This window comes from Schistocerca cancellata, chromosome 1 (assembly GCF_023864275.1).
Source record: "Schistocerca cancellata isolate TAMUIC-IGC-003103 chromosome 1, iqSchCanc2.1, whole genome shotgun sequence".
Lineage (NCBI taxonomy): Eukaryota > Metazoa > Arthropoda > Insecta > Orthoptera > Acrididae > Schistocerca > Schistocerca cancellata.
This window is the reverse complement of record NC_064626.1, coordinates 239904265-239915855: the sequence shown is the minus strand read 5'-3', so window position 1 is coordinate 239915855 and position 11591 is coordinate 239904265. Positions and strand designations below refer to the sequence as shown.

Genomic DNA, 11591 nt, shown 5'->3' with positions numbered 1-11591 from the left:
ACTGCACATACGGTTCACGTCCACGCTGTCGCGGCATGCTACCAGTGTTAAAGACTGCGATGGAGCTCCGTATGCCACGGCAAACTGGCTGACACTGACGGCGGCGGTGCACAAATGCTGCGCAGCTAGCGCCATTCGACGGCCAACACCGCGGTTCCTGGTGTGTCCGCTGTGCCGTGCGTGTGATCATTGCTTGTACAGCCCTCTCGCAGTGTCCGGAGCAAGTATGGTGGGTCTGACACACCGGTGTCAATGTGTTCTTTTTTCCATTTCCAGGAGCGTAGTTCTGGAAATACCGGCCATGACCTTCTTCTTCCGTGGGGATGCACACATATTACCCGAACTCTTACGGGACTTCGTACGAATGTCTTCCACGAGTAATGAGTGTGTTGGGTAGTGACACTATGCATATAGTGTGTGGACATATAAGGTGAGAATGTGGGTCTCACGGGAGGCGTGCGCGAGATAGTCTCTGCAGTCGCGCTATTCTCTGTGCCCTCGGTGGCTCAGGTGGATAGAGCGTCTGCCGTGTAAGCAGGTGATCCCGGGTTCGAGTCCCGGTCGAGGTACACATTTTCACCTGTCCCCGTTGGTATATATCAACACCCGTCAGCAGCTGAAGGTATTCATATATAATTCTAATTTCGTTCTAGACGGCTGCGGGTCATCAATGGTGTCTATTCGTTCGTACATGTCCGAAAGAGCAGACACTATATCCATACAATTTAAAATGCAAGATAAAATGCCACACAATTGTAAGTTTATGTGATTTCCCCATAATCGCTCGAGGGCTTTGAAAAGGCGCGGTCCATTTCCTTACCCATCCTCGAAATATTCCAAGCAGTATAGCGTCTCTAGTGACCACGATATCGATGGGGCATTAGCTCCTTATTCCCCATCCTTTCTTCCTTAATTTACTTTCACAGTCCTTGCTACAAATATGTACTGCATTTGAAGATGACGTCTCTGTGATGCGCATTCTCAAAGCGATCTTACTTCCGTGCCAAAATTTATACCATAGCAATTGATCGGTACAAGTTGCGCTCGGCCGTGTGTTGTCGGTAATGGAAGACGGACAATAAATCATTGCTCCCTCCCCGTCTCAACCTCTAACCCCACAGTGGCCGCGCTACTTTCCCCTCTCCCTCTGAGATAAGCAGGTAACTTTACTTATCTCAACATCGTATCCACTAACATTAATAAAAATTAATCACATCTTAAATATTACTAGCCCTGTAAGTATTATTTGTTACTAAGCATGAGAACCACATTTTTAAAAGGCTCTGCTGACGTTTGAGGATTAGGCCATTATTTGATAGATGCATATTATTATAAAATGTACACAAGAACAGCAGTCCGCACGGACACTTTATTCGAGCCGCACTTTGACGACCTCTGAATTAGTGTTTTTGTACACTAAATAGGTGTTGAGTCGACATTTTAACACTGATTCTTACAACCACGATCTCACATCCATTACTGATAATACAAAAATTAGCATGAGTTGTTGTGACGTTGTTCTCCTTCAAAAGTGGAAAAACTAATTGATGCACGAAACTACACTTCATTAGTAGGCTGCGCCGTTTTGTTTTCGGCTCCACCAGTGGCGCGATGCGGTAACGTGGCGTGGGGATTCCAGAGTGTGTATCAGGACTGTAGAGACATACTGTGGTGTCACCGCCAGACACCACACTTGCTAGGTGGTAGCCTTTAAATCGGCCGCGGTCCGTTAGTATACGTCGGACCCGCGTGTCGCCACTATCAGTGATTGCAGACCGAGCGCCGCCACACGGCAGGTCTAGAGACACTTCCTAGCACTCGCCCCAGTTGTACAATCGACTTTGCTAGCGATGGTTCACTGACAAAATACGCTCTCATTTGCCGAGACGATAGTTAGCATAGCCTTCAGCTACGTCATTTGCTACGACCCAGCAAGGCGCCAGTACCAGTTACTATTGATACTGTAATCATGTACCGCCAAGAGCAACGTTCACCATTTATGGATTAAAGTTAAGTATTCAACCAGCTACGTCCGTTTTTCTAAATTCTAATTTCCTTGACCTGTTCCATGACCTCACGCCAGCCTGCGTGAGCTAAAACGCGTGTCTTTCGACTTACTCTAATAATACGGGGTTGGCTCTCCTGCCAACCCACAACACATACCTGTAACAAAAAATAGTTGCATATTTTCACTGTTACGAAGTGGTAATTAAAACTTAATAATCATGCGAGGGAAGCTGTTCTATTGATCTCGGCGTCAGCCTACTTCCCTTATCTGTGCTGTGAGCTGTGTGAGTGTATGATTGTGTGTGTGTGTGTGTGTGTGTGTGTGTGTGTGGGTGTGTGTGTGTGTGTGTACAGGTGCGAGCGACACGACGTGCAGGCCAAGTTGTGATGGCCTCGGTCAGGTGATCTGCGGTGGTCGCCTTACTTTGCAGGCCGGGATACGGCGACGCTCGGATCGCCACCGTGCGAGGGTCCAGGGACGGAGTAATTACATGATTCAGCTCCTGGACGCTGGGCCCGTAGTTTAAGCAGCGGTTGGGAGGCCACCACTTGCCATAAATACGGCGCCACGTCCGAAACCGCCACCTCAGCGCCGGCCGCCGCTCGCTGCTATGCAGGACAATACAACGCTATACGGTACGGCGACCAGGCAGTGGAACTTGGCTGCCTCTCATAGTAGGCTAACCCGCCGAGCTGACCGGCACGGCTGGCAGTCTGCAGACAGGGGCAGTTGGTTGCGAGGACTACCACTTAGGTGTGTGTTCGCAGCTCGAAATTGTTTCTTACCTTTCTTTCTGCGGAAAAACTTCACATCACCTTCATGTCACGCAATAGATTGTAAGCAGTTGCCCCTCCACCTCCGTTTATTTAATGAATCGCTAGTTTTTTATTGCATCTCAATGGTTTATCACATGTCTAATGAATTATGAGTCCCACAATGATGCACAGTAATTCTGTAGGTGTATCCACAGGTATGTGTCGATACTGTAAAATGTGTTACGAACGAGTTATTATTAAAAGAGTAGTAAAAATATCAGCCCTGATGATGAAGTTTTATTGATTGAACAGCGAAAATGTAGTTAGGCCTAATCTCTTTTCCTTTCATTCATCAATGTTTCTAGAGCCTCGAAATCATGAGTACACCCCATTGTAAGCGCTCTCACTCTCAAAAGCAGCATGAATATAGTTTCAGTAATTTCCGCGCCATGAGCTATGCCACCTCGTGAATAATGTAAAAAGTTTCTAATTTTAATACTTGACTTATTTCGTGAAACGTTTAACATGGGGTTATACGTCTTAAAGGCAACGTTTTAAATTTTTCAGTTCGGTCAACAGGTTCATAAAATTCTGAGAACCGATATTTGTTGCCCTTGGAAGCCGGAAACTGGGGCTTGGTGACTGGGTGCTCATGACCATTTTAGCTTCTCAATAATATAGATTACACTGTACAAATTTTTCTCGTTATGAAAAGAACTTACACATTTATACTTTATTTTCTAAAAGTGACAAGGCTTTCCTCAACTTATTTAAGTTAATTATCGAGGGGACAATCTTTAAGATTCATCATTTGGATTTGCAGCGCCTTGTGTTTCCCGTGTTTGCAGTTAAAATTGTAGGATGTGAGGTCCGCCAGTTATGCAAAACATTGTTTTTTTCAAGTACCCAAACGTGTGGATGATTTTTCAGTACCAATTGTGTGGTATTAAGTACAGGTAGCTTGTCATGTATTCGTGTGGCAAGCCCTTTTATTCTCAGCATCATGGTGAGGTGTTGTAATGGACACCTAAATATAACACGTATTTTCACAAATAAGGTAGTAAAAGCGTTTTGCAATTCACCAAAACTACACCACAATTACACTGTGTTTTAGTGAAGCATTTTGCACTTCACAAAACTACACGTCAATTACACTGTGTTTTGGCGAAATGTGAGGTTCTTTTACGACTTTATTTGTGAAAATACGTGTTATATTTTCGTGCCCCTTACGACGCCTCACCATAACGCTGAGAATAAAAGGGCTTGCCACCTGAAAACATGACAAGCTACCTGTAATAGATAACACACAAGTGGTCCCGAAAAAATCGTGCACACCAAGTGTAAAGATTAAATAAAACGGAAACCCACTGATGATGGCACCGTGCTGCTGAAACATGTTTGGGTACTTAGAAAAACCGCGTTTTCCATAACTGGCGGACCTCACATCCTACAATATTTAGCATGTAGTTCTTAAAATTATGGTGCACTCGACTAATGAGACTAAATCCTCTATAACACCTCTTAAAATATTAGAATTCTGATTACTGTCTTGGTATAGATTCGAAGATATGATAAATGATTAATTGAAAGACTTGCGTACTCCGACTTCTGTGACGTCGATGGAGTTGAAATGACTGCTGGTGGGTGGTAACTGTCGTCGAATTGTAGTAAAAGTGAAAATTTCGAGAAAATAAATGCACCCCGAAACAGAGCTATTATGGGACTGCAGGTTCTGTCTACGCATCAAACTTATAGTGACACTTACGATTCAGAACTAGACGACTATTCAGTATACGTACGGTGTTTTTTGCACTATATAATAAAGTGGAAAACTTACTTTCAAATTAATGAAATGTTTGTTCCGGATTATAGCAATGACTACCCAGACGAAGGATTGCATACTGACCATCAGAAAACTCTCTGGAACAAGAATGTGCAAAATTACTACTTCTGCGTAAAATTCCATTACATGGAGTGAAAATGTTCGTTCATTCCAAAGAGCGCCTCGATCTCTTATTCATAGTCTGCAGTAAAAATTCTTTAACTTTCTCAAATAAATGAAAGGGACCTTCACTGAAAGAGATAGCTTACCTTCCACTTAATAATGCACGATTTTTCTTCTCCTGTTGTTACACAGAAAATTATAAAAACGGTACTAACAGAGAACACAATCAAGTTAAGGGAGAGAGTGGATGGACAGCATTTAAAAACAAGAGATGTATCTAGAAACTGTTGTTGAATGGAACAGAAAATTGATAATACTGGTACAAAATGAGTTGAAGTTTACGGAGTATGTAACTACTTATTTACAGATGTTGAGTTAGAACTGCTGGAACATGCCTAGATTCTGTACAGTATATATGACAAATCCCTGGGAATGTAGAACGCAGCATTTATTCTGAAATGAAGAGGATAGCTGGCAAGAATCCATCCTTAGTAGTGACAACATTGCAGCATTATTTTCCTTAAATATAGACTATACATAACGCTAATTGCTTTATTTACATGGTGAAAAGGTCTTAATAATAGTTGTTGATTTAGCGACTAAAACGAAATCTGTATTTCATAACGGGTCAGTAAAAATAAACTGTTTCGCAGCATGTATAGGCACTAAAGTACGCCCACAGTACTGACATTTTATCAGCATCCACATGTCATCACTTTTTTTGCTTAATTTAAAAGCGACGTATTGTGTATATTTTAACACGGTGCGAAGGCTGCCATTACATTTAATGGTTCATAATACCTTAATTCTCTATGAAAACATTATTATTTATAACTGAACTGGAGTTAGTATATACAGTGTGTAACAAAAAGGCATTAAAAACATACAAGACACATAGAAAACGCGTAAGAAGAAGACAAAATGATATGTGGACATAGGTCCTAAGAGACTTATTTTCAAGGTAGAATTCATAATCTACAACTCCTCGTCGCACACTAATGATGGGAAGCACAAGAACACATATAAATATTTTGGTTTATCGTGGCTTTTCCTGTCTACTTTGAGAATATCAGAGCGCAGACAAATAATAATAGGTAATGTTAATAGTGTCTGATCAGAGTATGTTAATACAAACTTTGGCCACCTGACAATGGCTTTTTGCTGAAAATATTTCTTTATCAGACTTCGTAGACTGAATAATTCCAAAACGTTGGTTCGTGTTGGACCGATCCGTCCCAATAGCTGAGTGCTCAGCGTGACGGAATCCCATGCAAAAGGGCTCGGGTTTCATTCCCGGTGGGTCTGATATTTTCTCCGCTCGGGTACTGGGTGTTGTGTTGTCCTCATCATCATTATCTCATCCCCATCGACACGCAAGTCACCGAAGTGGCGTCAACTAACAAGACTTGCACCAGGCGACCGGTCTACCCGACCGTAGGCCCTAGCCACACGATGACTACTAAATTTGTAACGCGCAATCTTTAGCTACGCCAAGACGCCGTTTAATTGGAACAATAGCTTGCAACATGAATGAAACACAAGTTTAAATAATGTCTCTGTATTCACAAAATATTATACTAAATTAAATTACATAGACACATTAATTCTGTTGCTATGTGTAACTATGAGTACGCCTAGTGGGATTGCGTCTCAATAAAATAGAATAAACAGCGGTGTGCCAAATAATTATCTGCAGCGATGGTAGATATGCGGCCGTTCAGGACGGTTTCAAGAACAAAAATGCTCCGTCTTCTCGGTAATTGCGTAATTATTCAAATCTTTCAGTGGTTGCACACCGCAATCGATACAACCACTTTTGCTAATTAATATCTTAAGTAATTGTTTATTTATATTCTGAACTTATATCTACGTTGTTTTCAATATATCCACGCCCATCCTGCAAATGTGCCTTTAAAATATATAAGAAAGTTTAATGTGGTGTACTGGCATGCTCTGTTAATGTGTGATCCTTTCGCCTAATGTACGACGAAGAGCTGTAAATATTGCCAAATACCAGAAATTTAAGTTAAAACAGAGTGTGACTCATCTGTTGTGAATCTTTAAAACGAATGATTCACTCGTATTACCTTAAAAACTCAACGACATTGTTAATTACAGTTGGACGTAGGTGCAGGACATCATAAACGTACCAACGAACAACGCGAAACAGTTTCAGTTTTCGTGTCGGATAAGCATCTTTCTGAAGAACGCTGCTCGACACCGGCTAGAAGAGACATTATCTTTTGATTATAATCTATGCAGCATGAAAGCTATATACAGCCTCATTATTATTTCCAGAATGAATTTTCATATTGCAGTGGAATGTTCGCTGATTTGAAACTTACTGCAAGATTAAAACTGTGGACGCGGAACTTAAGCTTAGTGCGGGCAAGTGTTCTACCGAGTAAGATATCCACGAACCACTCTCACAGCTGTAAAGGCAAGTCGTGGCCTGATTAGATGAACTGGTAGAGCACTTGCCCAGTTTTTTAATTTCCGGTATGGTACATACATGTAAAAGTTTCAGCAAAATAAAACAACGTGTACTACACCATTAATGTCGGGGACGGTGATTAATGAGTTCTAGATGATCTCCTGAACTGCAAAACTTCGCACTATACTGAACGCCTTTGGAATTTCATTGGAAGCTCACAGATCACCATTTTAGCATCTACAGGAGCTGTGTGAACAGTGCGTAGATAGAATGAGATTTCCACTCTGCAGCGGAGTGTGCGCTGATATGAAACTTCCTGTCAGATTAAAACTGTGTGCCGGACCGAGTCTCGAACTCTGGACCTTTGCCTATCGCGGGCAAGTGGTCTACCATCTGAGCTACCCCAAGCACGACTCACGCCCTGTCCTCACAGCTTCACTTCTGCCAATAACTCGTTTCCTACCTTCCAAACCTTACTGAAGCTCTCCTGCGTAGATATGTTGCGGAATGTAATTACAAATAGAAAATTAATCACTATTGGATGCCAAACGTGAAGAGTGTAAGATTAATCTTTAACGTACTACGTACGGCTAGGAGGCCTTTAGTGACAGTGCGCATGGTTACAAGAACGGAGATGGATACAGGCCTACCTTCGCAAACGGGACCAGCCTATTATTTGCCTTCAGCGATTTGATAAACCACAGAAAAAGTAAATCTCAATTGCTGGACGAGGATTTAAGTTTGCATCCTTCCAACTGACAGGTCATTTCTTAACCACCGTGACACCTCGGTCAGTCGTTGCTAAAGTTTGATCAAAAAGCTTATTACGAAATAAACACAAGTTTTAACTTCTAGTATACTTCGCATGAGAAAAGAATGAGCATTTGTATCAAGTAATTCCAAAAATTTTCGAGGCTGGTTTAACAACAAATAGAAGTTGAGATGGTGATTTTATTGCTTCAGTCATTCTATACTGTCACACTCTACCTGAGTGTAACAGAACGTTCACACGACCAAATGAAGCTGCCAGGAAAGTTCTTCTTTGGGATTTTGTTCAACTCAAGCGTCACATTGGCTTGAATGTTGGTAATGTAGTCAAAGTGTAGACCCTTCATGTAAATTCCTGCATTTTGTCCTTTAGGTTGGATGATCTGGGGAAGGGGACCAAACAGCAAGGTCATTGGTCCCAGAGGATTAGGAAAGGGGAGGAAGTCAGCCGTGCCATTTCAAAGGAACCATCTCGACATTTGCCAGAAGCAATTTAGGGAAATTACAGAAAACGTAAATTAGCATGGTCGGACGCAGGTTTGAACCGTCGTCACCCCAAATGTGAGTCCAGTGTGCTAACCACTGCGCCACGTCGTTCGGTTTGTCTTACTCACATATTTCTCCAAAATTAATTGTCCACATTTTGCATTTCAATGCAGTTGCGGCAGGCATTTATGTGTCACCGCGTGGGATTAGCCGAGTGGTCTAAGGCGCTGCAGTCATGGACTGTGCGGCTGGTCCCGGCGGAGGTTCGAGTCCTCCCTCGGGCATGGGTGTGTGTGTTTGTCCTTAGGATAATTTAGCTTAAGTATGTGTAAGCTTAGGGACTGATGACCTTCGCAGTTAAGTCCCATAATATTTCACACACATTTGAACATTTATGTGTCGTTGTTTTTGTCCGTGAGTCGAGGTGTGTAGGACAAACTTTCACACGCTTTCCTCTCTTTCAAAATGGTCTTGATGATGCCTTCAACTCTTGATTTAGAGATGTGGCGCTTGCAATTTGTAACACAACAACGTTGACACGCTGAGTAACACTGTATTTTCACAACTGACTGGTCGAATGTACATCTGTTGTTACTTCAAGTTGCTATCACACTAACTGCACTGACGTCGTTTGTACGCCAAATATAAAATCAGTCTCATAACGTTTTGGATGGGCGGTATATTTTCTATTACCTGTCTTACACTTTTCGTCAGTTTACATCCTGCGCGTGTATTTGTTCGTCAGTAGATGCAGGGAGGAACTAAATGTTCAATTGGATAGTGACACGTCAGTAAATTGATAAGAATAATCCTTAGCAATGAACTACAACACATTGTTAGTCGCAATATTCCCTGGTCGGTTCTGTAATATAACAATCGCCAGTGCTTACGTATTGGACGTTCTCTCTCTCACGTTACCTCTGTGTTTCTCCATCTCCCTCTCTATTGCAGCCGTAAATTATAAAGTTATTACAAGCCGGAGATTCTGGGCGTTGATACACAATGTTGCTTTGCTTTAATTAATCTGATATATCGCCGAACGCTTAAAATAGACTTACGACGTTCACCTCTGTTATCAGTTGTGAGTTAGGGGAAGCGCCTCATCCCTGCGCCGCAGTCGCGATTCCGACCACCCCGCACACCGGGTGGTTTTCCTATCCCTTGCCCTACGACCCCCACCCCTTCATCACCCCACCCTCTCCTCCCCTACCCTTCCTTACGGCACCCTGCTCCTCCTCCGCGAGACTAAACGGCGATTGTAATCTGCAAGTGGCTCTGCATGACCGCTTCCCGGGAACATTAATGAGATTGATAGACTCGAGATATTCATATTTCATGGCGCCCGGAGGCGGGGGAGGCTGGAGGGAATGGAGTGTGCAACTGCGTGGCATCGGTTCAAGGAAGTAAGCCGTTTCTTGGCGGTTTGCTGGAGCGCGAGCCAAATCCTGTAGTATATACCGCTGCGGCGCGGCGCGGCGCGAGCACGCCAAGTTGGTTGCGAAGCGGCTGGCGGATCGCAGCCGGCGCAACTTGGGCCGCGCGCATTAGAGGTCCGTGGTCACTCGGCTGCAGACGCTCGGAGCGGCGCAAGAAGCGACGGCCGGCCGATCGGCCGAAGGAGGCCGACGAGCAGCTTAATGACCACCTTGTTAATAGGGGTGGCAACAGTTTAGGCGGCGCAGATTTTATGGGAGAGCAGCTGAAACACTGGAGTCGACTATGTCCTCAATAGTCGACGTTTAGGAAGAAAGAATGCCAAAACGCTTTTCCGCAGTAAACTGCGTGTTGCGGGTATAAGTACAGATATTTTTATTGATGACTGAGGACAGTGTACTGACAGCATTACATTAGTTTTTACTTCATCTGCAGCCGCGAGGGGTAGCCGTGCGGTCTAAGGCGCGTTGTCACGGTTAGCGCGGTTCGAGTCCTCCCTAGGGTATGGGTGTGTGTGTTGTTGTTAGTGTAAGTTATTTTGAGATTAAGTGGTATGTAAGCCTAGATACCGATGACGTTAGCAGTCTAGTCCCAAAATTTCCAAAATTTATTCCATTTTCAGTCTAGTAATTATAACCCTTAGGAATAAGTTAGTTACTATATCTAAGTACATTAAAGCTTATTTTCGCTTGAGCAGCAGGTCAGATGTTGAAGTGTGGACGTGTGGACGCAAAGCGGTCAGTCTATACTGACAACCGTAGTGCACTTAGTGAGGCAGGTGCGACCATGCAGAAAACATCAGGTAGTAAACCGTGTGTCGTGCTTGCAGGAAGACCGTAGTCACAGTGAAAAAACAAATAATTCACATTGTAATGGCACCAACTGCGACATGGTCGCGTTTACAAACAGTGATCCAATACTGTCAAATGTTTTTTATTTCAGTCTTTGATCACAATATGAATTCTTTAGACGATGACCGGTTTCAGTCCGTAACTTTAGGACATGGTGTAAAAAAGATCTGAGGATGGTCATCACGGTCTGAAACCGGTCATAGTCTAAAGAATTCATATTGTGATCAAAGACTGAAATAAAAAAATATTTCACATTGTAGTGGGTACATAGGCTATTAAGCTACCAATGATCACAATATCTGCGCTTGTACCCCAAATACCCCGTATTGTAACCGGTTTTATAGTATCACTGGACGCCTACTGAAAACTGATCTCTATATTAGTTTATCTGCGTGGATGTCTTCTGCCCGTTGTCTTGTGAAGGGCCTAAATGGGATTAACGCGTCACATGCACGCAAATGATAGGCTAAATGTTAATGAAAATTTTCTTGTTTAAATGATGTGGACTGCAGTTTTTATCGATATTGTGAACCAATATGAATATTTTATTATAATATTGCAGAAGTTTACGTGACAGGGAGGAGCTCGCAGTTTTTATGAACTGAGAAATAGTGGAGTACATTCCGTGGATGCTAATAGACGCCCACGGCATCGAATCTGACCGCCCTGAGGAGAACTGATTCATTACATAAAATCAATAACTTTTTTATAGTTAGCACTCAGGATTAGTTTTTTTAAGTGCAGTTGAGTTTTTGTAATTTAAACATTGCAGCACAGTCAGCAATCATGACAATCTAATATATAAGAAACTATCAGCTTCGATTGCGGTAGTGAAATCAACCTTTACCTAGGTTTCAGCCCAAATAATTGAGCCTTCTTCAGAAGATATACCTGAATCTATAATTTGTCT

General features: G+C 42.8%; 1 non-coding gene across 1 annotated transcript; it reads left to right on the top strand.

The window, feature by feature from the left end:
* The first annotated feature begins 494 nt into the window (after positions 1–494).
* Trnat-ugu (transfer RNA threonine (anticodon UGU)) lies at positions 495–569 on the top strand. Its single transcript has one exon. It is a non-coding gene; the product is annotated as a tRNA-Thr (tRNA).
* Positions 570–11591: the final 11022 nt, after the last annotated feature.